At 37.8% G+C, this 24,498-nt stretch overlaps 1 protein-coding gene and 1 pseudogene across 9 annotated transcripts in view; both read left to right on the top strand.

The window, feature by feature from the left end:
• Positions 1-24,498, top strand: part of ST7 (suppression of tumorigenicity 7) — a 250,044-nt gene that overhangs the window by 59,679 nt on the left and 165,867 nt on the right. The window lies entirely within an intron of this gene.
• LOC118969542 (U6 spliceosomal RNA) lies at positions 2,765-2,884 on the top strand (annotated as a pseudogene).

Here is a 24,498-nt window from a genome sequence, read left to right as displayed (position 1 = left end):
ATATTTTTTCTATAGAGATTTTACTTATATTAATAATAGACAAACAATTGAACTGAATGACAGAGATACAGTTTAATACATGTAGAAAGGCAGCAACCATATGCCAGACACAGTGACTAAATGCAGAGACTCTTGTGCTCTGTTGCCTGGATTCAGATCACCTCTACCACTTCTACCAGGGTTCGGTCATCTGCCATTGTAGCTCTTCTAGCACAAAGTGTGGCTTATCCAATGAACTGTTGGTTTTAGGGAGATCTGCCTTTTTGGACCAGGACAGCTACATGAAGGTGGGGCTTATCAGGAATTATCTGTGGAGAGTGGCCTCCAGTAGTGGGAAAGACTGGCTGAAGAAAGGGAAATGTCACTTTCTAAGACTGGGTGGAAGTTCCATCATGGGAATCTTCAAAAAGACCCAGGAAGCGATCTGAACAGAGGAGACTGCGTGAAAATGGATGAAATGGGTCAGGGTTGGCAAATGCCCAGTTTATTTCTCCCTACTAGTTACCCCTGGGGCAGGCATTACTAACTGGTCATAGCACTCTTGTAGGATTGGCCTAAAAGCCATTGAAGGCTGGGATGTTTTCCATGTAAAACACTTTATCTATCTATGCAAGTGTTTTCCACATTAGCATGAATAATAGTCACATAAATAAATATTTAAATAAACTTGCAAACGATTACTGAATTAAGAAAAAAATTAGTAATCTTGAGTGTTCCAGTAATATCCCTTTAGATATAAGATACTGTCATTCTGTTTCACACAGTGTTTCTCAGTAATGTTAATGGGTTAATGATTCAGAGCCACCATTGGTTTCTATTGAATGAAATTTGCACCAGTTGAAGGCATACCCTCAGAGTGTACCTAACATAACTAAACTTGGTACCTAACATAAACTAAACACTTTTTCTTTAAAATTTGAATCTGCTGTGACTTAATGTAGTATCATTGAAAACAAGATGTGTGGGTTTTATAGGGCATTAATATTGAGTTTAATTAAATTTTTAGGCTAAGGAGTTTATCACACATAACTGGCCCATTACAGGAACATGTCAGTAGAACAACTCTTACCTGTCACCCTTTTGAGCAGGAGCAGGTGACACTTACAGAATACATATGGACTTTTACTACTAGCCCCAAATTTGTTAGAGGTGACTGCCATATACTAATACTTTGCTGTATACTGATAACTTGACTACATCTCATCTAAATTCACTGATCATTTTTAAAGATTATTAAGTAAAAATGAGGTATTATAATCACCAGTTTATTTAAAGCAGGAAAGGAATTGTTTTTTTTCTTTTTTTTACCAATCCTGATATAATTTTAGGAATTGGAAAAATTATTTTCTGTTTCCTTGTGAGAGTTTTAGACCATTAAGATTCAGGTTCATTGACATATTTTGGAGAGTAGAGAGCCTGATTGGAATGCATATAGATGAGCAATCACAATGACTCCATGAGAGTATTATTTAACTTCCTTCATTCCTGGCTACTTCTAGAACAGTCAGGGTTAGTGGGAAGCTTTGGTAGGGATTGGCCTGGTGATACTCATGAATAGTCTAAGCATCTGAAACTTTCCTAGACTTATTTTAGTATAATAGTGTTTCTTTTATCTATTGTTATATCTAACAAACCACCCCAAAACATAGTGGCTTAAAATAGGCATTTATTATATTTTGCAGTTCCATGAATGGACTGGGCCTGCTGGTGGTTCTCATATAGGGTCTGTAATGCAGTTGCAGCCAGATGTCTGTTGAGGCTGCAGTCACTTAAAGGCTCGCCTGAGCTGGAGGATCAGGATAGCTCTCCCGCACGGATATCAGGGGAGGCTGGCTGTTGACTTGGGGCTCAGTTTGGGTTGTAGCAGGGATACCTATATTTGACTTCTCTATGAGGTTCAAGTTTCTCACAGCATGGCGGTGAGTTGTGGAGCATTCTAAGAGACCTAGGTGGTGGTTTCTTATGACCTAGTTTGGAAGTCTCAGAAGTCATTTCCACCAGATTGTATTGGCCAAGCAAGTCACAAAGACAAGCCCAGATTCAGAGGGAAGAGAACTAGATTCCTTTTCTTCTGATGAGGGAGTGGCAAGGTCATATTGCAGAAGGGTAAGCAGGATGGAAAATATTGTGGCTGTCTTTGGAAAATGCAGTTTGCCACAAGTGGTTTCCAAACTCTGCTCTGTGAAGGTGGTTCCTCGGAGGTGCTGCTTGGATTCTCTAAACAGAAGTCTGCAATTTTTTTCCATAAAGGGCCAGATAGTAAATATTTCAGACTGTGGACCATACATTCTTTTTTGCAGCTACTGTAGCAGAAAGCAGCCAAAGACGAATGAATGTGGCTGTGTTCCAATAAAACTTTGTGTATGGACACAGAAATTTGAATTTCATATAATTTTCACATATCAAAAAATACTCTTCTTCCTTTGTTTTTTGCCTGACCATTTAAAAATATAAAAAAAATATTCTCAGATCAAAGGCTGGACAGAATCAGATGGTCAGTGGACTCTGGCCCATGGGCCTTAGTCTGCTGACCCTGGGTTTTAATATTTGATTTGAATTTCATTTTTAATTATTAAAAAACTAAAAGAACAACAGACACACTTGCATATTAAAAATAACGAATTTGACATAGTGGGTACTATTGATAAACTTACGTTCTTACTCATTGACTTTATTATTAAATATTATAGATTTAAACTTATAAATATGTCTATTTTACATACTGGGCTCTTACATAATGTTTTGTTTAAAAAAAAATGTGTTAGTGCTTTCCTCGGCAGCACATATACCAAAAAAAACTTTGGATCAATATAGAGAAGATTAGCATGGCCCTCACACAAGGATGAACACAAATTTGTGAAGCAGTCCATTAAAAAAAATTTTTTTTTCTTCAATATGAGTGAAAGAAAAAGATACAACAAAACCCTAAGACATTTGAAGACTTCAATTCTAGTGTGTTATCAAAATAACTCTAGGTGACAAAAGTAAGACAAGATATGGAAACCTGTTTGATTCAATTTCACAAATATTTAAATGCAGCAGGAGCATGTGATAAGAGAAAAGAGATTTATGTTGGGATGGTCATACAGGAGCCTGGGAAGCTAAAGCTCATAAAATTTTTGACTTGTCTTGCTGTGTCATCTTTTCTTTCCTTCTGAAGTGAAATTCTGAAGTGAAACTTTATTTTGCGTTTCTTGCTTATTAATAGTTAACATTGTAAACTTTAGTATCAAGAGAATATTTTTAAGCTATAAAAGATGAATTTTTTTTCTTTTGGATATTTATATACTTATTCTGTATAGAAATGGAATAAAAATACTTAGTGGCTATTTTTAAATTAAAAGAGAACAAAAGCTTTCAAGAGATTTATGTTTAACTGGATATGGGGGTATTACAGTGAGAGAGGGAGAGCAGAGAGGATATTAATATTAAAACTGTGTTTCTCATTCAGTTTAGGCCAGTGTAGATGACATTATTTTGGAGATTGTACTTGAGATTATTTGAGATTATTTTATCAGTGCCCATGATTCAAAGGAAATATTTGTTCTCATTGGAATTAGCATTGAATAATATGCAGAATATGACAAGGGAAACCAATTTTTTCTTTAAATAATTTTATTGAAGGACAGTTTGCCTATGTATCTTAAAAGGTGTCTATTTAAAATGTTCAGTTTGATGAATTTTGGCAAAAGCATATAAATATGTAATCATCATTATCATTACAATCAAGATATAGAACATTTCCATTCCCCCTAAAAGTTCCCTTGTGTCCCTTTGTAATTTCCTTGTCTCTTAAATTTCATATATATAAGATCATATAATGTAACTACTTTTGTTTATGACTTCTTTTGTTTAGCGTAAGGTTTTTAGCCATGTTTGTGGCTCTTGGTAGTTATTTCTTTTTTTAGTGAGTAGTAGAAATAAATAATTGGCTCAGCCATTTGCCCATTGATGCTGAGTTGTTTCCTGTCTTCAATTTTTATGAATTAAGCTGCTGTAATTACTCATGTATAATTCTCTCTATGGACATGTTTTCATTTTCTTGGGTAGAGATCTAGAAATGCAATTGTTGAGGAACTGTCAAACTGTTTTCTGAAATGGTTGTACTTTTTCATATTCCCATCAGCAATGTGCGGGGGTTCAGTTGCATCATGTCCTTGACAATACTTGCTATTATTCATCTTTCTAATTTTAGCTAGTATAGTGGATGTGTAGTAGTATATTGTGATCTTAATTTGCATTTCTCTAATTCTTAAGGATGTTGACATGTTTTCATGTGCTTTTTGGTCATTGAGATTTACTTTTATTGATGAAGTGTATGTTCAAATACTTTGCTTGTTTTAAAAATTGGTAGTCTGTCTATTATTGAGTTTTGAGAGTTCTTTATGTATTTTGATGCAAGTCCCTTGCTAGATTATCTATTGACACCATTTTCTTACAGTCTATAGCTTTCTTAATGATGTTAAGTTTTTAGTTTTGGTGAAGTCCAGCTTTTCAATTTCTTGTATCCTGTTCAATTCAGTGAGTTTGACAATTTTACACACCTCTGTAAGCAACACCATCATAAGGTATAGAGCCTCAGATTCCCTTGTGTGCCATCCAGTTTTCCTCCTCAGTAGGCAATATTTTCTGATTTTTATAATTTAAGATTAGTTTTACCTTGGACTTTATATATGTGGAATTACAGTTTGTATTATTTTATGCCAGTACTTGCCGATAATGTTTTTCAATGCCCAACACCTGTTCAAAACACTTTCAGTGACTCTTCATTGCTTTCTGAACTAAATATAAACTTTTTACTTGGGTGTTCAAAACTATCCACCATATGGTCCCAACTTTTCTCTCCTGTTTTAACTCCCACTACTACTCTGTATATTTGTTTTTTTTCCTGAGTGTCTTTTCTTGTGTTGGGCCTTTTTGGATCTTACTCCTGTTTCCAGCTATCCAAATCTTAACCACTCTTTCACTCCTTCAAGTTCAGTTAGGTACTAGTTATTCCATGAATTTTCCTCCTAAAATGATTCTTAACCACTTTAATTTTTAACCTTCATTCTATGATCATCACCATGGGCATGTCTTTTACATACAGAACAGATTCTCAACTCCTTTTCCAGCATCAACCTACCCCTGTCACTTTGCCCCCCCCCAGTCACTGCTCCCTACCAGAAAGCATCCACATTTTTGCATACCCTGTTGCACTTTATAATGGAGGGTGCATGGTTCTTGTTTTGAATGCTCTGGAGCCTGACTTCTGGGCTAGAATCCTCATTCTAACAGCTGTGTGATCTTGGGTAGGTACTTTCCCTTCTGTAAGATGAGTATATGTATAGTACTATGTACTGAGGCTGCTGTGAATTTTAAATGTCATAAAATTTTGTTACCTATTATTAGTTATCATTAGAGTCTTTTATGTCATAGCCTTATCCTTCCAATTGCATTACATTTTCCCTAGGACTTGGATTTACTTGTCTTAGTGGCTCTGCAACTAAATATTAAAAGTAATTGTCCATTAATAGTTTTCTGTATAAAGTCTATGATGTGTTGAGAAAGTTATTTAAAGATTGAACATTAGTGGTTCTGGGCTTTATGTTTACTTCACCTAACACCTGTGCTTAATCTCATCTCTCAGAGTGTCTTGCTTACTAAAGTAAACACAGTAATGTTAGTATCCATCTTTTTATTAAGGGAAATATAAATGGAATTCATCATTTAACTCATCCCAAGCTTGATACTTCAGGAGAATCTTCTAAATACAAATAATCATTCCCAAGTTTATCTGGTTTATATGTTTGCATTTTTGTTTGTTAGATTTCTTGAAGTCATGCATATCTGTAATTTTTTTTAGAGCTTTATTATAGTTTGATATACATGCTGCAGCATGTTTTGCATTGTTTAATCACCAGTTAAATGGATTAAGTGGCATTTGGTAAACTCCCCTTGATTTTTAATTGGGATGAACAGTACTATCACTATTTAAGCAGAATGATCAGGAAATAATATGTGTTTACTTTTGGGTTTGTTTCTTTTAGGTTTGATACTCGTATGTTTCAGAGATTTTTTTGTTTGGCTCTGTAAGGGCAACAGGCAGCAGCATTGCCACTTACCCAGTATTTCAGCATATTATGAAAGACTTACTGTGGCATTGCAACATGCCTAGTTTCCCATCAAGCTTTCACTGTGCAAGACATTCTATGCCTACACTTCATCCCATGCACAGGATTGGAGAGTTGGGTTTTTTAGATATGAAATACCCGGGTCCCTGAGTCTTTGGGTCATCATCTGCGGGGTGATCACCAGCTGCACACCTGACTATAACCCGTTTGTTTTTAATACTAAATTGACCTTTCCAGGCTCTCTTGTTGAGGAAGTTGGAGTCTGCATAACACCAGCTGTGTGTGGTGTCAGACTGGAACAATAATTCTGGGATGCAGAGTATGGTTCGCCTTTGTTTCCTGAAATTGTGCATTGATTTCTTTTGTCACTATAATATTTCAAATGAATGAAAGCAACATTTTCTATTTTTAGCTTTTTGTTTAGGGGGATAGACTTTATAAAGTAAATAATTCACCTGCATAGGAAATATTTCCATTCTAACTATTGTTGCCAGCATGAGAACAATTTTTCACAAGTTTTCAGTATTGTCTCTACCTGACTTTTTAAATTTTTTTTTATTTTGGTGTCATTATTCTACAATTACATGAGGAACATTATGTTTACTAGACTCCTCCATCACCAAGTCCCTGCCACATACCCCATTGCAATCACTGTCCATCAGCGTAGTAAGATGCTGTAGAATCACTACTTGTCTTCTCTGTGTTGTACAGCCCTCCTCGTGCCACCCCCACATTATACATGCTAATCATAATGCCCCTTTTCTTCCCCCTCTCCTTATCCCTCCCTTCCCACCCATCCTCCCCAGTCCCTTTCCCTTTGGTACCTGTTAGTCCATTCTTGGGTTCTGTGAGTCTGCTGCTGTTTTGCTCCTTCAGTTTTTTTCTTTCTTCTTATACTCCACAGATGAGTGAAATCATTTTCTACCTGACATTTTTAAGTAGAAAAACTGAATTATGTTTATAGAGTTAATTTCTTCTTTCCTTTGACATTGAATATACTCTCATTTGTAACTTCAAAAAATTAGGGTTAGCCTGTTTTTTTTCTTTTTGGAATAAAGTCTTCGTAGACACTCCTCAGGGAATTTGTTAGTTCAGTATCTAATATGAACCAGCAAAATATTTTCTGCTAATATGAACAACCAAATGACTGGGAATTCTTAAGAAGCATTCAAAGAAATATATAGCTTCATGCCTATTTCATAAACCACTCTGGAGATTTCTTAGGCTATTAGCATTAAAAGCCTGAGATACTGGTTTTTCTTTTTCTGATCTAGATTGCATTTATGGAGGTCCCAGGCTGACAAGTGAAATAGTTACTTGCTGTCTAAAAAATCTCTTTGGGAATTGTTTCTTACAATTTGGGAAGCTCATTGCACTCATTAAGACTTGGCGTTCCTGTGTTTTGTTAGAAGTCTGCATTCCTGAAGTACTAACATTTCTATTCTGCCTCTCATACAGTGAGCCACCTCCCCAATGTGAACAGTCCTCTGTGGCAGTCAAGGCACTGTTATCAGTGATTGGATGTCAGCCCAAGGGATACAGCATATTTTGTCATTTGTATTGTAGGGGCCTCAAAAATGTACACCATGTACACCATGTCTGGAGTACAGGACAGCATGACACATATCATGCATCATAGAACATGGATTGGACACTGCTGGGTATTATATTCATTTAGCTATCTGGACTTTGATTGTTTTGCTTTTGAAAATTGGTGGTAGAAATAAAGCTAAATGCCAGCTGTGCTAGGTTTTGTGCTCTTAGTTTCCTTTCCAACCACTGTGAAAATGAGACATGGCCATTTAAACTGACTTTTCAGAGAACCCTGTGTTGAAGAGAAAGGAGGCAGGTCAGGAGCCTTTGGGTGGCTATTATGTCTTTCTGTGGAACAACCATATGTTGCATTCATATACTTTTGGGTTTGGCTTCCCATTTTGTATTTTGGAACAGAGGTTGCATAATAAGAAAATGCCCTGCATTAGTAGAAAAAACCCAATTGCTTGAATCTCCCAATCCAATCTAAGTTTAAAATTCTTCCCTCTGGGTGGGATTAGTAGAAGTGGTAAGCGTCAGACTTTTGTTTCCAAGCCAGTGTTCAGCATCTCAGCGTAAAGGCCTGATGTACTCTCGCAAACTCCAACACGTTGCCTCCTAATGTTTCTCCCGCCTTCTAAGCAGATTTAAAAGCGGTTGGTTGGATCCAGAATTCTGACTCTAGGAACGCTGGCAACATAAGTAGAGTGGGCAGCTGTGCCCTGAACAGCTGCTGGGGAAGCCGCCTGGGCAGCCAGAGCAATGGCCTGTGCCGTGTTTTGTGAGGTAGGCTTCCCCCTAAACATTGGTATTTTATAGTGTTGTTTAGAAGAATTTGGCATTTGGGAGCAGGGTCCTGTGACCTTGTATTTTGTGTGAAAATACACAGCATTGACTTTTTATGTTATGCCCTTTAATGTACAGTCCTACGACAAAAGTTTCCTGAAGAGAGCCAATTTCAAGCTGAAGAGGAAAACATTTTATGATGCCATTAAATGAGCAAGGCACTCAAATGTAACGGATTAGAATGAGGTTTAAAATAGACGACCCTATGGTAAATGACTGATCCAAAAAGTTGATCTTAGTCTCCACCATCACCTGTTGCCTTGATTGGACTTGAGTTACCAATAGACAGTTTCTTTCAGAATCAGGATAATTGAGTGCTGTGATCCTTTCAAATTTTACTGGAGATGGGTAAAATATTTTATTCATTTTTCATAAAACTATTTAAATTATCCGTTATATGTTCAGCATACTGTGTTGCATTTAATTTAAGATTTCTTTTCTTTATTGTTCTTTTGTTCCCTAAGTGCTTTTGCTAGCTTATGCTTCTGAATGTGTGAGGGAGGGACTTTTAATTATATGGCAAATAGCACAATCTTGAATTTCATGAAATTATTTTTAGATATTTAGTAATAGAAATTGTTTTAGATACTCGGCTTTAGTTTGAGTCCAACATTGGACATTAGAGCTTAGCTCATCACTTCCCAACATTTAAGCTTTCTAGTCTTAATGGTAAATGGATGCTTTGGGAAATAATTTACTGCAGTAGGCTTCTAGGGGATATCAGTGTTAGTTTATATAGGAATAATAGTGAGCCCCGACTGCATTGAAATAGTTGTTTCAGATATTTATGCTCAGTGTGTAGAGATGTTGAGGGGAGATTTTTATGTTTTTTAAGGGGGGATGATGGTGGGAGTAAGATGCAGGATTTTCTATCAATACAATCTTAAATGAAAAATAGTTGATAGATGCTTAGTGCTAATGTAAAGGTAGTCTTATATGATTACTTCTTAAAGGGATTCTTCTAGGTAGATCTGATGTGATAGCTTTTTTGTGATTTACCCAGAGTCTTCTTTACTGCTAATGGTCATTCCTAAGCCAATTAGAAGAGTCCAATATATTATGTAGAGGGGAACCACAGTGAATAGTGGGGTTTGGCAGTTCCTACCACTGAGAAAGAGGTGTTCACTTTGTTTCCTGTATTAACCTTTGCTGACTAGTTTTAGTCTTCCTCATAAATAAGATTTTTCCCTAGTGAGTATTGATTGACACCTAATGACATTTTTATTTCTCAGGGCTAGGATGAGAGCTACTTTTAAAACATGGAAACGATTTTAATCTTTTTAGTATACAATAAAATAGCATTGTTTCCTTAATATACCAGAGCTCATTTTCATTATAGAAATTTAAAATAATACAAATAATAAAAAAAGGGAGGTAGAAGAAAAAGACAGTTCTGAGTTTTTGGAGACAGATTTGGGATTGAATCTTAGTTTTATCTTTTTCTTGGCAAGTAATCTTTGAAAAATTTATAATCTTCCAATAGGGAACAACACTCAGTCCATGCTATAAGAGTTAGTGTGATAGTAAATGGAAGTGGCTTAAAACCATGCGTCACATATGGTCAGTGTTGAATGGGTAGTTATATAAGTGTAAATGCAAATTAATCCCTAGAAGCTGTAGATATGTTACACTAAATAGCAATTGGAAATCAAGATTGCTAATGAGCTAACTTTAAGGAAGAAATTATCCCGAATTATGTAGCTGGGCCCAGTATAATCATGAGTCCTTAAATGTGGAAGAGAGAGGCAGAAAAAGAGGTCAGAATAGTGTGATGTGAAAATAACTCCACCTGATGTTGTCGGCCTTGAGGATGGGGGAAGAGGGCCAGGAGCCAAGGAATGTGGGTGGCCATCTGTAACCTACCAGAGATATTCTTGCATAATAAATGCTTATATATTTTTCCTTTTATATCACAAATGGGAGCTTTTCACCTATACTTTTATATTTCTTGAGTTACTGCTTTTTAAATCAAATACTGAAAAAAGATAAAGGTTGTATCATTTAGATTGATTGCATTCTTTTTAAAAAATAGCTTCATAGTGTGCCGATATATGACTACCACAGTTTTTAAATAATCCTCTATTGATGGACTATTTTGTTTTCAGCTTTGAAACCATAAATTATCTTAATCTGTTCAGGCTGCTGTAACAAAATATCATAGACTGGGTGGTTTACAAACAACAGAATTTTATTTCTTACAGTTCTGGAGGCTGGGAAATCTGAGATTAAGGTACTGGCCTGGTCGGATTCTGGTGAGGACCCACTTCCTGGTTCACAGATGCCATCTTCTTGCTGTGCCCTCACATGGCAGAAAGGCAAGGGAGTGCTTTGTGGTCACTTTTGTAAGGGGTCTAATCCATTCATGAGGGCTCTGTCCATATGACCTAATCACCTTCCAAAGACCCCACCTCCTAACACATCGCCTTGGGGGTTAAAATTCAACATGTAAATTTTGGGCTGGGGGGTGGGGTGGGGTGGGGTGGGCACAAGCATTCAGTCTGTGGCACAACTCTGTGAATATTCACAAGTATAAATTCCTAATAGTAGTATAGATAGTTAACGTTATGAATTTAAAAATTTGATGATTATTGCCAAATTACTCTACAAAGAGGCCATTCACTATATACTCTATTTTATAGTCTTTGTCTGGGCTAGACTGTACCTTAGTTTTTAGTCACATTGAAGTGGAAAGTACAACATACTATGAGACAGAGATCAGACAGACAGTCACTCTCTTTATTTCTTATTAAATACAATGCCAGACATTGTTTCCTGATTTCTGGGCTGCAGTTATGCAGATGATCTGGGTCTTAGAGCAGGCATGGTTCCTTTGGCAGTGATGAGAGCAGAACCTTGGGTAGAGCCTACTTCCTGCAGCCTGATTCCTGTGGCTTAACTGCAGTTCTGGCAGAGAAGGAAGGCAGTGTGTGACAGCCAGCCTGTATTTTCCTTTATTTGGGATACCAATGGGCATGGAAACACAGTATTTAGCTGGTATACATGGTTCCTGCCTGTAGTTCTTCTCTAGGAAATATGTAGCCTGTCCCTAGAAGAGGCACAAGACTGTGATATATTTTGATTTTTCAATGACAGATGTTTGTCTGATGAGCAGGAAAAACCATGTACTTTCAGGGACCGTGCACACTGGGTATAGGACATTTCCCCCCAAGAGTCCGCCATAAGACGTCATGAGTGTATGTACAAAGATACTTGCTCACTTCATTTTCACCAGTGCCGTGTATGAATAAACTTTAAAAAAATGACAGTTCTACCACTTTCTAGCTCTGTGATGTTAGGAAGATGACATAATATTTTTTACCTATAAGATAGTAGCACATAGGAAGCATGATAATTTTTTATAATTATTGTTACTGTTAGCTTTTATCAACCTGATGGGTGAAAATAGTATCTCATTTAATTGTGTTGAATTATTAACGTGGTTGAGCATCATTAAATATGTTAAAAATTGGTTTTTACTGATGTATAATTGTTTTTTATATTAGGAAGGTTAATCTTTTTTCTGCTCTGTATTTTTCAAATAAAATTTTCTAGTTTGTCTTTTGTATTTTGTCTTTATTCATGGCATTCTTCTCTCATGCAGATATTTCTAATATTTATTGTGGGTAAATGTGTAACATTTCCAAAATATCTCGGCTGACTTTAGTGCATTTGCATATCCTCAGGGGTGGAGGGAAGTTCATCTCCATGTCAATGGGTACTTACCTGGGCAACCAAGGGCGTGTCTGAACCTGAGAGTTTAAGAGGAGGGGCAGACCTGCTTGCTGGCTTGCTTCTTCTGGAGCAGAGGAGAGAGATGGCCCCAGGCTGTAATTTGTAAGCAATAAATGGGTTTTAAACTCTGTTTCTCCCTTAGACTGATTTCAGTTTTAAGAGGTATTTTGTCCCAGGAGTTCCTCTCCCCAGACTTAACATTTATATAGTCAGATTTGTAATTTTTTTAAAATTTCTGGCTTTTGTGTCTTGCCTAAAAAGGCCTTCCCTTCTCCAAGATTAAAAAAAGAGATACATTAAAACTCCGTAGAACGTATACATTTTTCTTCTTACTTTTGAATCTTTGATCCACTAACAGATTTTTTACTTTCAAGGAAAAATTCATGCAATTAAATATCAAAATGCAATTTGGCATAATATACAGGGGCTTTATGTTAAATATATATGGTAGTATAGTGGCATTGCTTACTATATATCCTTCCATGAATGATAGTAATTAATAAATAATTCTTTTTTACTTTTGAAGTTTTCAATTATAACTGTCTAAGGGTGGGGTAAGTAATGTTTTGGACCATCATTGCAGCATACAAAACAATTCACTTTTTTGTTTTAGAATTATCATAGTAATCCACAAAGAATTAGACATTGAAAAATGAGTTATCACTGAAGCATCACAAAACACATGCTACTAATAATTGATCTTTATATACCTTTCTGTTATCTAGCTCTACTTTCTCCTGTCTGACTACAGCAATTTGGGAGAGGAAATGTATTTGATCTTAGTAATTTTTTATTTTGACTTAAGCTTCCCAGCAGAATGAAGATGAATTATTTATGCTCTGCAGTCTTAGAGTTGTTTGAAATTGGTGTTGATAAAAATAGTGACTAAAGCAAGCAATGGTATGTATTGCTGGGGTATTCAAGACAAACTATTCCTTTTCAGTTTTTCCATTGTGACCTAGCAATATTTTATTCTATTTGAAGAAGTCATGTGTTTAGGACAAATTTAATTTATAGGTCAAGACATATTTTCTTGATTAAACATATGTTACTTCCGTGAGAACTGCCTTGTCTTCCCAGATCAACAGGACCTCACAGAGGAGGCCAGGGAGTTTCCTGTGTTTAATTGCTTTTAGGCTTGTCATGACTGGAGTCTGAAGGGAGCCTGACTTCACCGCCTTAGGTGAGGAAGCGATTATCTACACCATCATAATACGTGAATGTTGCTATTTATTGAAGTCTCTTAGAATATTCTGCAAATATTACTTCAGTTCTTCAGACTTTAATATTAGTGCTATTATGTTTTAAGTTCATACTTGCAAACTAACACCACTGCATGCCAGTGAGATAGCACATATTGTTCCCATTCACAGTTGCAGACATTCCAGTCGAGTGACTAGTAGTGCCACCTTTACCAGAGGATGAAGAAGCCAGTCTGTGTTTCTTAACTTTCTAGCCAGTTTCCCATAATTACATTTACATTTCTTAGGTTCAAAGAGGTTTTGAGAAGATGATAGAAGACCACTTTCTTCTCAGTGACAGCAACGACTCTGAAGAAATACTCTGCCTTTGGACCACTCCTGCCTCTTGTCATTATTTTGTTTTCCACATACATTGTTCTTTCACAGTACACAGCCCTGGTATGAATGCTTACATGCCTACCTTTTTCCTTTCTTTTTCCCTCAGATATCTTCTTTCCTTGGCTTCATAAGGAAAGAAAAGGGGATTGTTGCAGTTTTGATTTATGTATCTGATAAAACCTTTTATTTCAGGAGAAGGGCTAAGCAGGCATGAGGTGGGTGGAAGAAAGAGAAAAAGGAAAAGAGGAACTTATCCTTCTAACAAAACAAATTGTATAACATCACTCACTCGCTTGAAAACCTGATAAACCCAGCCATGTGAGAACTCGACATGTATGAGGCACCATTTAGGTGCTTTGTGAGTTATTTTCCTTTTGTTTTTAATTGAAGTATAGTTGATATACAATATTACAGTGGGCCAGGTAGAGAAAAATAGGTGCTTTCTGTTTTTAATTCATTTAATCCCTCAGGTCCGTGTTGTCATCTTTTTCACATGGGAAGAAATGAATTCAGACAAGTTTTAAGGAAGCTTGTCTAAGGCCACACAGTATCAGAGCCAAGAATCACATCTAGAATACTGTGGCTCCAAAGTTAATGTTTGCTTATTCTTCTATTTACATTTCTAAATACTGTTTATATATAGCTATCACCCAAATTTTTATCTCTAGACCTCTGGACCTAGTCTAGACCTGTTCATCCAGTGGCCTGCTTAGCATCTCCATCTGGATAGCTCATGAGTACATCAAACACAGTGTATCCCCGAACTCCTGATTTCTAGCACCTCATGTACCTTCTACTTACCCACTTGTTTCCTTCTCAGATTGTGACTGTCTATCCTTTCATGCTCAGGGCAAAAATTCCTTGACATCATCCATGATCCCTTTATTTCTTATATTCCACATGAACTCTGTTACAAAACCTTACTGGATTAGAAATTTTTTGACACCATTTTCTGCCCAGATTACCACAAACTCTCCTGACTGGTAACCTAGCTTTTACCCTTGCTTCCCAAGTCCATGCTAAACACCTTGGCCAGAGAGCCTTTTCAGACTCCAGTCAGCCCTCTCTTTTGTCCAAAGCCTCCAGTGGCTTTCCTTCACCCTCAGAGTCAAAGCCCTACTGGACCTGGCCCTGTTACTGCTCTGACCTACATTCCCTGTTGCTGACCGGCTCTAGCCGCACAGGCCTCCTCCCCGTCCTTTGAACACACCAAGCACACAGCTGCCGTAGGGTTTTCATGCCTCATGTCCCTTGTTCCTGGAATGCCATCCCTCCATATCTGCATGGCTCTTTTCCTCATTTCCTTCAAGTCTTTGAGCAAATGGTACCTTCTCAGTGAGGCCTACCCTGGCCACTCCACTTGCTGGCATCCCCCATTTCCCTTACCCTGTTTAAATTTCCTCCACTGCCCTTATCACCTTCTAATAGATTATATAATTTATTAATGTGTATTGTCTATCTCTTCCATCCTCTGCTCTGCTCTCCCACCCCCAACTGAAAGCCCCATAAAGGCAGGGATTTTCTTCTCCCTTTTTTTTTGTCTGTTTGGTTCATCTTGCATGCCTAGCAGTTATGTCAAGTCCTGGCACATTGTTTGTGATCCATAAAATCTGAGGAATGAATATATTTATTCCAGACATGTGTCAAGTGCTGTGTCAAGAGTGAGGAATACAGGAGCATTCCAGGCTTTCAAACTTTCAATTAATTCTACTCTTTTAGGATTTCTACCTTTGAGTTAAAGGGAAATCAAGTTTTAGAGAGGTTATATCTCCCAGTGGTGAAAGGAATGAGCATGTGTTCAGCTGTGGCTTTGTACAAAATGTTTCATATAGAAAGCTGAAATGCATTCATGTATACCTTACAACAACCCATGAGGAGTGTTATCCATGTTTTGCAGGAGACTGTGGTTCAGGGATGTTGTGTACCTTACTAAAACCCAGCTACGCTCTGTGTGTCATAAGAGTCAGACCCACATCTCTGTCTGTCTGTCTGTGCTCTTCCCACTGTGCCACACTGCCTCTCTGAATGGGTTCATCATTCAAAATTCTTGCATCATAATTATTTCATTATGCCATCTTTTTATCCATATAGAGCCCTCATTTGAAGTGATAAGCTGAATATTTTAAACATTTAATAGTTTAGTACTTTTAGTAGTACTCCGTCCCCTGTGGAGTGAGTCCCATTTTCTAAGCATGGCATGGAAGACTCTTTCAGTCTGTGTTTAGTCTGTCTGGGGAGCCTTTGTCTTTCTCCTCTGGGGCTTTGTCAACGTGAGCTTCTTTAAAGCCTCGTTATTTACCTGGTAGGCCATATGCTTGTAGTTTCACACCTCTACAAACTGTTTCCTACCAACTGAAGTACTTTTTTCTTCCCTTTCCTGCCTGGGGAATCAATGGTTGTCCTTGGAATCCCAGTTCATGTGTCACTCAAGTAAGGCGTTTTTTGCTTTTCTTGGTGGGGTGGTCGGTCCCTGCACGTGGCCTCCCAGAGCGCCACCTCTTGTGTGGGGATCACTCACCCTTTCTCTCGTGTTCTACTTCATCTCCCAGGAACGGGTCTGTCTGCTATTCTTTGCTTTACCAATACCTAGGGCAGGCCTAGGACCTTCCATACACTAAGTGAAGGTTTCTGCAGTCACTTAATGGTGATATGAGCTATAATGGGTAATGAAATCCCCTATGGGTTTTGAATTTTAAAGCAGGGAAATGACAGTTATAATCTGAGAAAAGTCTGAAAGACACTTCAGAAATGCCCTGTGGGTGAAGCATTCATTCATATATTCATTGCTATTGGGTAGTTATTAAGTGCAAAAACATAGTTCAACCTCCAGCCCTGTTACTCATTTCTGGTTCAACTGTGCCACATTACTTACCTCTCCACCCTCCACCTGATCAGGGAAATGGGGGATGTATTGGTGCCTATCTAAGAGTGTTGCTATGAGGATTTAATAGCATTGTATATAAAGATATATAAATATATAAATATACTGCTATGTATTAGGTACTAGATAAATAAATATAACAAAGCTTTCTGGAGGAGTTCATATTTATACTACATAGTCTTGAATTTTAATTGCACAAAATAGGTTGAGCAAAGTACTAAAGTAAGGACATCACTCATTAAAAAAAAAACAAGCCACTTGTTTCTTTGTGTTACCTTATGGGTTCATCATTCAGAATTATTTCTGACAGTCATCTTTTTATCCACATAGAGCCCTCGTTTGAAGTGATAAGTTGAATATTTTAAACATTTAAATGAAGAGGGTTTACAAATGGTCATTATCACAGGAGAAAGAGTTAGAACCTGGGAGTTGTGTGTCTCATCAGAAAATTTAGTTACAGGCATGTGACAGTCTTAGTGTTGTTTATAAGATGGGTTAGGGAGAAGTTTTCCCATGTAAAGCATTTGCTGGCAAGAACCAAGGCTCACACAGAATCTGTGGGCCCTGTGACGTGGTGTCCGTATGACAGAATTCTGTTTAGTGAGTCTTCCTTGAAATATTTAAATCATGTATATGTGCCTGTCCAGCTGCAATATGATTTTACATTGACTTAGTGTTGTCACTTTATGCTCTCTGCATTATAGAAAACTTCATAGGCTGGCAATAATTAAAGGATTTTGATTAAATAGATGGAATGTGAAGTCTGTGGTATCTGTGGGTAGGTTTGTCAGCTTAAACCACCTGTTTGGAGGCTGGAGATGTTTTTCATGGTTGTAAGTCTCCATGCCAAATTTTTTCTTCCAGAAATTGGCCTGAGAGAGGGGATGCTTTGAAAACAAATGCAGAAGTAAACAATGACTTAAAAAATCAGCAATTTATTTTCCCTGTTCTGCTTTAATATAGTTGCAGAAATGCCTCAAATTACAGATGAAACAAAGTATTCTTCAATCCATTAAAACATACCATGCTTAGAGATATGACAGTAAACAGGTGCACGTGGTCCCTGCCCCCATGGAGTTTATGATTTGGTGAATAAAGCACACATAAAACAAATACAAAACATCCCCATATTTATGGAACAGGGTGCAGAGGTTGAGGATAATCAGGCTCTTACTAAGGATGAGGTAGTCAGAGAAAGCCTGTCTGGGGACTTGAGCGTTTAGGTGCAGGATTCCAGAAAGTCAGCATTGTAAAGGAGAAGCGTTTCAGGCCAGGGCTCAGCAAAGGCCCTGACAGGGAGGGAACATGGGCCTTGCCGGTTCAGTGAAGAGGCCAGTCTGGCTGCAGTAGTGGAGCGGGAGTGGAAGTGGGAGACCAATTAGAAGGCTGTTGTATAAGATGGGAGGTGATGGTGGCATGGATCAGGGTGCTGTGGTGGAGAGAGAAGACGATGTCTTAGGATGTGTTTGGAAGGTAGAACTGGTGGGGCTTGTTGGATTGGGTGTGGGGAGTGAGGCAGATAGAGAAACCAAGGATGACTCCCAAGTTTCCAGCTTGAGCTACTGGATGGGTGGGAGTGCCTTTAACCGACATAGGAAATTATCCGAAGGAAATAAAGGACACACAACAAAGGCCAAAGGAAATATGAAGGTTGGCAACCCTTAGTAGAGTCTAGTCACCCACATGTTTTTATTTCCATTCTCTTGCTTTTCACCAAAATAAAAGCTTTTCATCTGCTTGCAGACTCTTTGAACACAGTGCAGCCTCTGTGTCATCAATAATTTATGCAGTGTTCTCAAGTAAAAGCGTTAGTGTCCAGGCCTTGTGATTCTGATCTGGTATCCAGAATATTTCACAGGGCAAATAAGGGAATATTTAAAAATGAAAAATATCATTTTATAGTAAGGCACATTTTAAGGGCCATAATTAAATTTTTCCCAGGGTCACTCTACTTCCTGTAAGTATGTAATTTAACTATAAAGGTTTATCATTGTTCCAGGACCTGTCATACTAACAAGTGCACCCTATTTATAGGAAACTAAACAGGTTGATCGGTATGTTTTGCTTTCAGCTGATTTTTCCATATCTATATCTGTCTGTCTGTCTATCTATCTATCTATCTATCTATCTATCTAGATTTCTCCCCCAATGTATACCACCAGAAAGGCTTTTGAGTGTATAGCTTTGTAATTATCCATTTGACATTGGCAGTTATTTTTTCAGAAAAGTATTTATTCTACTCTGTTCTTATTCTTTTAGTAATAACTTCTCTTGTTATAAATGAGATAATTCATGTAGATAATTCAAAAAGTACAGAGAGCTGTACAGTCACTTGTAATCCTAATACAAAGAAGTATTTTTTGTCTTTTTTATCTAATCAGTGTGATGCTTCACATTCTATGTGCAGTTTTGAATCCATTTTTTTCCCTTTAAAATTCTATTATGACTGTTTTCTACATTTATTAACTGTTATTCAAAGATGACATTTTATATGACTCTGTGCTGTTCTATAGCATGGAGCATTTAGTCATTTTCTTGTTGAACATTTAGGTTATTTGCTGGTTTTTGTAATTTTAAAGGAAGGAAAAAAAGACAGTTTTACAGAACACAATATTTTAACAAAAAAAACAATCTTCTGTTCAAACCAAACTAATTTGTAAAAGCCATTGTCCTCCCCATGCAGCTTTAGAAGAATGATTGGGCATGGAAACAATGGCAGTCAAAGCCCCTGTCTGCTGGGCTCTCAGCTCCTGCAGTGCTTTTCTGTGGCCTGAGCGGTGTCTGAGCTAAACGTGGGCTCTCTTTGCTAAGCTCTTCAGCACCGTTATTCGCTGGGATCTTTGCCCTGGTGCTCTAAAGCCTGTCTGTATTTTCATTTGTAGCCGTCTCTCTGCACCTTGCCTTGCAGCACTGGTTGGAACAAGGGAGAGAGAGGCAGTTTTGGGGCTGTCACGTTCACATGCCTCTTCTTCAGCACAGCCCCCCTGTGTGGCAGCCCCTCAGGTCTCAGCAGGGCACCTCCTTCTAGCCATACATCTCACCAGCTGTTTATTGACCACCTATCCAGTTCCAGGAACTGTACTAGATACTTACACCATGGTAAGACAGATCCAGCTTCTCTCTCAGTTTATTCCTGGTGGAAAGTACACATGGGAGGGAGTATAGATGGTTACTTATGGCTTGGGAGACTGCTGTACCAATACGGTGTGCTACATGGTTCTGAACTTAGCTAGCTCTCCCTAACACATGAGCACCGTCTATATGTTATATTTGTAAACGTGTGCACACATCCCGTTAGATATGAGCTGCACCTGTGAAAACTGTAAAATGGGACCAAAGAGCAGTCATGAAGCAGAGGCTTGTCTAGCAATGCTGAGTCTCTCTGCTGGCCTTTGCATTTGGGGTTTGGTCAGGCTGGATCCTCAGGTGCCTCAGTACAAGTCTGTTGTAGTCCTTTGGGCTCAGGAACTACTCTTCCCTGCTGTGCCTGGAACAAGATGCATGGCCCATGTTAAAGGTGTTGGTGGGCAGAGCTGGGCTTGTCTGCCTGGAAGGTGACCTTTATTCTTTTTGTGTTTCCCTCTTAACAGGATACCATGAACACAGCATGTAAGTGAATTTTGCCTTTGGCCATTCCTTCTCACACTTGGTCTGTATTGTAAATGTGCTGGGCTTCAGGGCAGGGTGCCATGTTGTACATTTTGGCTTGGTTTGGTTTATTTGATAATTTGGCAAATACATCTTCATGGGTATGTAACAAAATAGTTTTACCTCCTAAGTTCTATGTGAGCATTTTCCTGGCACATTATTTTTTAAAAAACTGATAGATGTAACTGTCACGGAATTTCTTGCTAGACATGTCAGGGAAATACAGCAGATAAGTGTGGATTTTAGCTATATATCCATTTCATGATATTCCTTTGTGAAGATGAGGAAACATGGGCTAGATACAAGGAAAAACAGATGAATTAGGAACACTAAGTGTTGTATTCAGTGATGCTGTGGTACAGGGAACCCTAGACACACATTCATTGGTCCTGAGTTGACATTTTCACTTTATCTCTTATTAGTTATGTGACCTGGGACAGTTTATTAGTAATAATCATAATTATGTATAATAATTAACATCTACCCAGCAATGCTCAATTACTAAAAAGTAAACTCACTAAATTCAGGAGTAAATTTGATTGGTTTAATTCTCTATGAGATGTAGGTACTATTATTTTATCCCAATTACTATGTGAAGAAACTGAGGTGCAGAGAAAATGAATGAACCTTCGATCACACAGCTTGCCAGCCAGGGTTTGCACCAGATCACTGTGACTAAGCAGCCCAAGGACCAAACACTGTGCTCCCCAGCCTACCAAAGTCCCAGTTTTCTCACTGAAACAGTGGGAATTTATTTCTCTGATAAAATGTGAGGTGGTGTTGGTGTTCATATTTCAGTAAGTCTCTGCTTGCTGGCACTCTTGTTTCTCACATTGGCAGTAGGACTTTTTGTTCCAGCTTAACGAGGCAGGTGAGATGGGAATGTTGATTTGTGCCAGGTTAGAATAAAGGATTTCATTTACTGAAGAGTATGTTTCTTCCTCAGAGTTGTGAGAGTTACATGAAACTAAATGAGGTAAAATAGAAGAAAGTGTAAATTGGAGAGTTTTCCATATGCAAGAGATTCTTTTCCATCAGAGTCACCCTTGGAGAGAATTTTGGTGGCATAGGACAGGGTCCTCACTTGGTTCCTGCCCATTTCAGCATTGTCTCAGCATCAGGGAGGAGGAAAACAGAGGGATTCTGATCATTGACTTGTGGGTGATCCAAAACTGTTGATTTAATTTTCATTGATTACTTGCATTTTATTTTCTCTAATGATTTGAAAGGCAGACTATTTAAAATACTATTTTAAATTGTGGCCAACTTAAGCTTTTCATAAACATGCTTATAGCTGTGTTTCACTAATTTATCTCATTATATTTGTGTATTCACTTATCCCTTTTTATTAATATATAATTGACAAGTAACATTATATTAGTTTAGGTATACAACATAATGGCTTGATATGTGTACATTTGTTCTTATTATGTCTGAAAGTGCCTTTCTTATGCCCTATGAATGAACATGGCCAGGATAAAACTAAATAGACTTTAAAATTGTCAGGCCAACAGTTAATATATGATAAAGGAGCCATGGACATACAATGGGTAAATGACAGTCTCTTCAACAGATAGTGCTGGCAAAACTGGACAGCTACATGTAAGAGAATGAAACTGGATCACTGTCTAACCCCATACACAAAAGTAAACTCCAAATGGATCAAAGACCTGAATTAAGTCATGAAACCATAAAACTCTTAGAAAAAAATATAGGCAAAAATCTCATGGACATAAACATGAGCAACTTCTTCATGAACATATCTCCTTGGGCAAGGGAAACAAAGGCAAAAATGAACAAGTGGGACTATATCAAGCTAAAAAGCTTCTGTACAGCAAAGGACACCATCAATAGAACAAAAAGGTATCCTACAGTATGAGAGAATATATTCATAAATGACAGATCCAATAAAGGGTTGACATCCAAAATATATAAAGAGCTCACACACCTCAACAAACAAAAAGCAAATAATCCAATTAAAAAATGGGCAGAGGAGCTGAATAGACAGTTCTCTTAAGAAGAAATTCACATGGCCAACAGACACAAGAAAAGATGCTCCACATCGCTAATCATCAGAGAAATGCAAATTAAAACCACAATGAGATATCACCTCACACCAGTAAGGATCGCCATCATCGAAAAGACAAACAACAACAAATGTTGGTGAGGTTGTGGAGAAAGGGGAATCCTCCTACACTGCTGGTGGGAATGTAAATTAGTTCAACCATTGTGGAAAGCAGTATGGAGGTTCCTCAAAAAGCTCAAAATAGAAATACCATTTGACCCAGGAATTCCACTTATAGGAATTTACCCTAAGAATGCAGCACTCCAGTTTGAAAAAGACAGATGCACCCCTGTGTTTATTGCTGCACTATTTACAATAGCCAAGATACGGATGCAGCCTGAATGTCCATCAGTAGATGAATGGATAAAGAAGATGTGGTACATATACACGATGGAATATTACTCAGCCATAAGAAAAAAACAGATCCTACCATTTGCAACAACATGGATGGAGCTAGAAGGTATTATGCTCAGTGAAATAAGCCAGGTGGAGAAAGACAAGTATCAAATGATTTCAGTCATATATGGAGTATAAGAACAAAAGAAAACTGAAGGACCAAAACAGCAGCAGAATCACAGAACCCAAGAATGGACTAATAGTTACCAAAGGGAAAGGGACTAGGGAGGAGGGGTAGGAAGGGAGGGATAAGGGCGGGGAAAAAGAAAGGGGGCATTACCATTAGCATGTATAGTGTGTGTGGGGGGCACGGGGAGGGCTGTGCAACACAGAGAAGACAAGTAAAGATATTACAGCATCTTAATATGTTGATGGGCAGGGACTGTGAAAGGGTATGTGGGGGGGACTTGGTGAAGGGGGGATCCTAGTAATCATAATGTTCATCATGTAATTATAGATTAATGATACCAAAAGAAAAAAAAATAAAAAAGGTAAGAAAAAAAAATTGTCAGGCCAAGACTGTTTCTTCCACTTCTTTGTTTTTCATGCAGTGCTCAACATTGTGTTTGGGATATAATTTATCTTTCTTAGTGGTGGTTTAATGTGAATTTTTAAAAATTAAGAACTAAGCCATAAGGAGTTAAAGGATATTTGTTTACATGCTTTGAGTTAGGGTTTCTTCAAACTGGAGAGCTTTTTTTTTTAAGCAAGAGTAAAACTATTTATTTATTATATTTTTTTAGGCTTTTAAAAATGTCTCTTCTTTCCATAAAAGGTAGCATACTGATTTTCCTGGTGATTTTTTAAAACAGAGGTATCATTGATGTACAATCCTATGAAGGTTACACATGAGCAACATTGTGGTGACTACATTCACCCATATTATCAAGTCCCCCCCAACCCCCATTGCAGTCATTGTCCATCAGCATAGCAAGATGCCAGAGAGTCACTACTTGTCTTCTCTGTGCTATACTGCCTTCCCTGTGACCCTCCACACCATGTGCGCTAATCATAATGTCCCTTAATCCCCTTTTCCTCCCTCTCCACCCACCCTCCCCAACCCCTTTCCCTTTGGTAACTGCTATTCCCTTCCTGGAGTCTGTGAGTCTGCTGCTCTTTTGTTCCTTCAGTTTTGCTTTGTTCTTATGCTCCACAAATGAGTGAAATCATCTGGTACTTGTCTTTCTCCTCCTGGCTTATTTCACTGAGCATAATACCTTCTAGCTCCATCCATGTTGTTGAAAATGGTAGGATTTGTTTCTTTCTTATGGCTGAATAGTATTCCATTGTGTATATGTACCACATCTTCTTTATCCATTCATCTACTGATGGACACTTAGGTTGCTTCCATATCTCAGCTATTGTAAATAGTGCTGCAATAAACATAGATGTACCTATGTCTTTTTGAATCTGTGATCTTGTTTTCTTCAGGTAAATTCCTAGGAGTAGAATACCTGGGTCAAATGGTATTTCTATTTTTAGTTTTTTGAGAAACATCCATATTGCTTTTCACAATGGTTGAACTAATTTACTTTCCCACCAGCATTGTAGGAGGGTTCTTCTTTCTCTGCATCCTCGCCAGCATTTGTTGTTCCTTGTCTTTTGGATGTTCACTATCTTAACTAGTATGAGGTGATATTTCATTGTGGTTTAATATGTATTTCCCTGATAATTAACAATGTGGAGCATCTTTTCATGTGCATG

The sequence above is a fragment of the Manis javanica genome, chromosome 6, assembly GCF_040802235.1.
Source record: "Manis javanica isolate MJ-LG chromosome 6, MJ_LKY, whole genome shotgun sequence".
Taxonomy (NCBI): Eukaryota; Metazoa; Chordata; class Mammalia; order Pholidota; family Manidae; genus Manis; species Manis javanica.
Note: the sequence above shows the minus strand (reverse complement) of the source record. Positions and strands in the feature narration are given on the sequence as shown.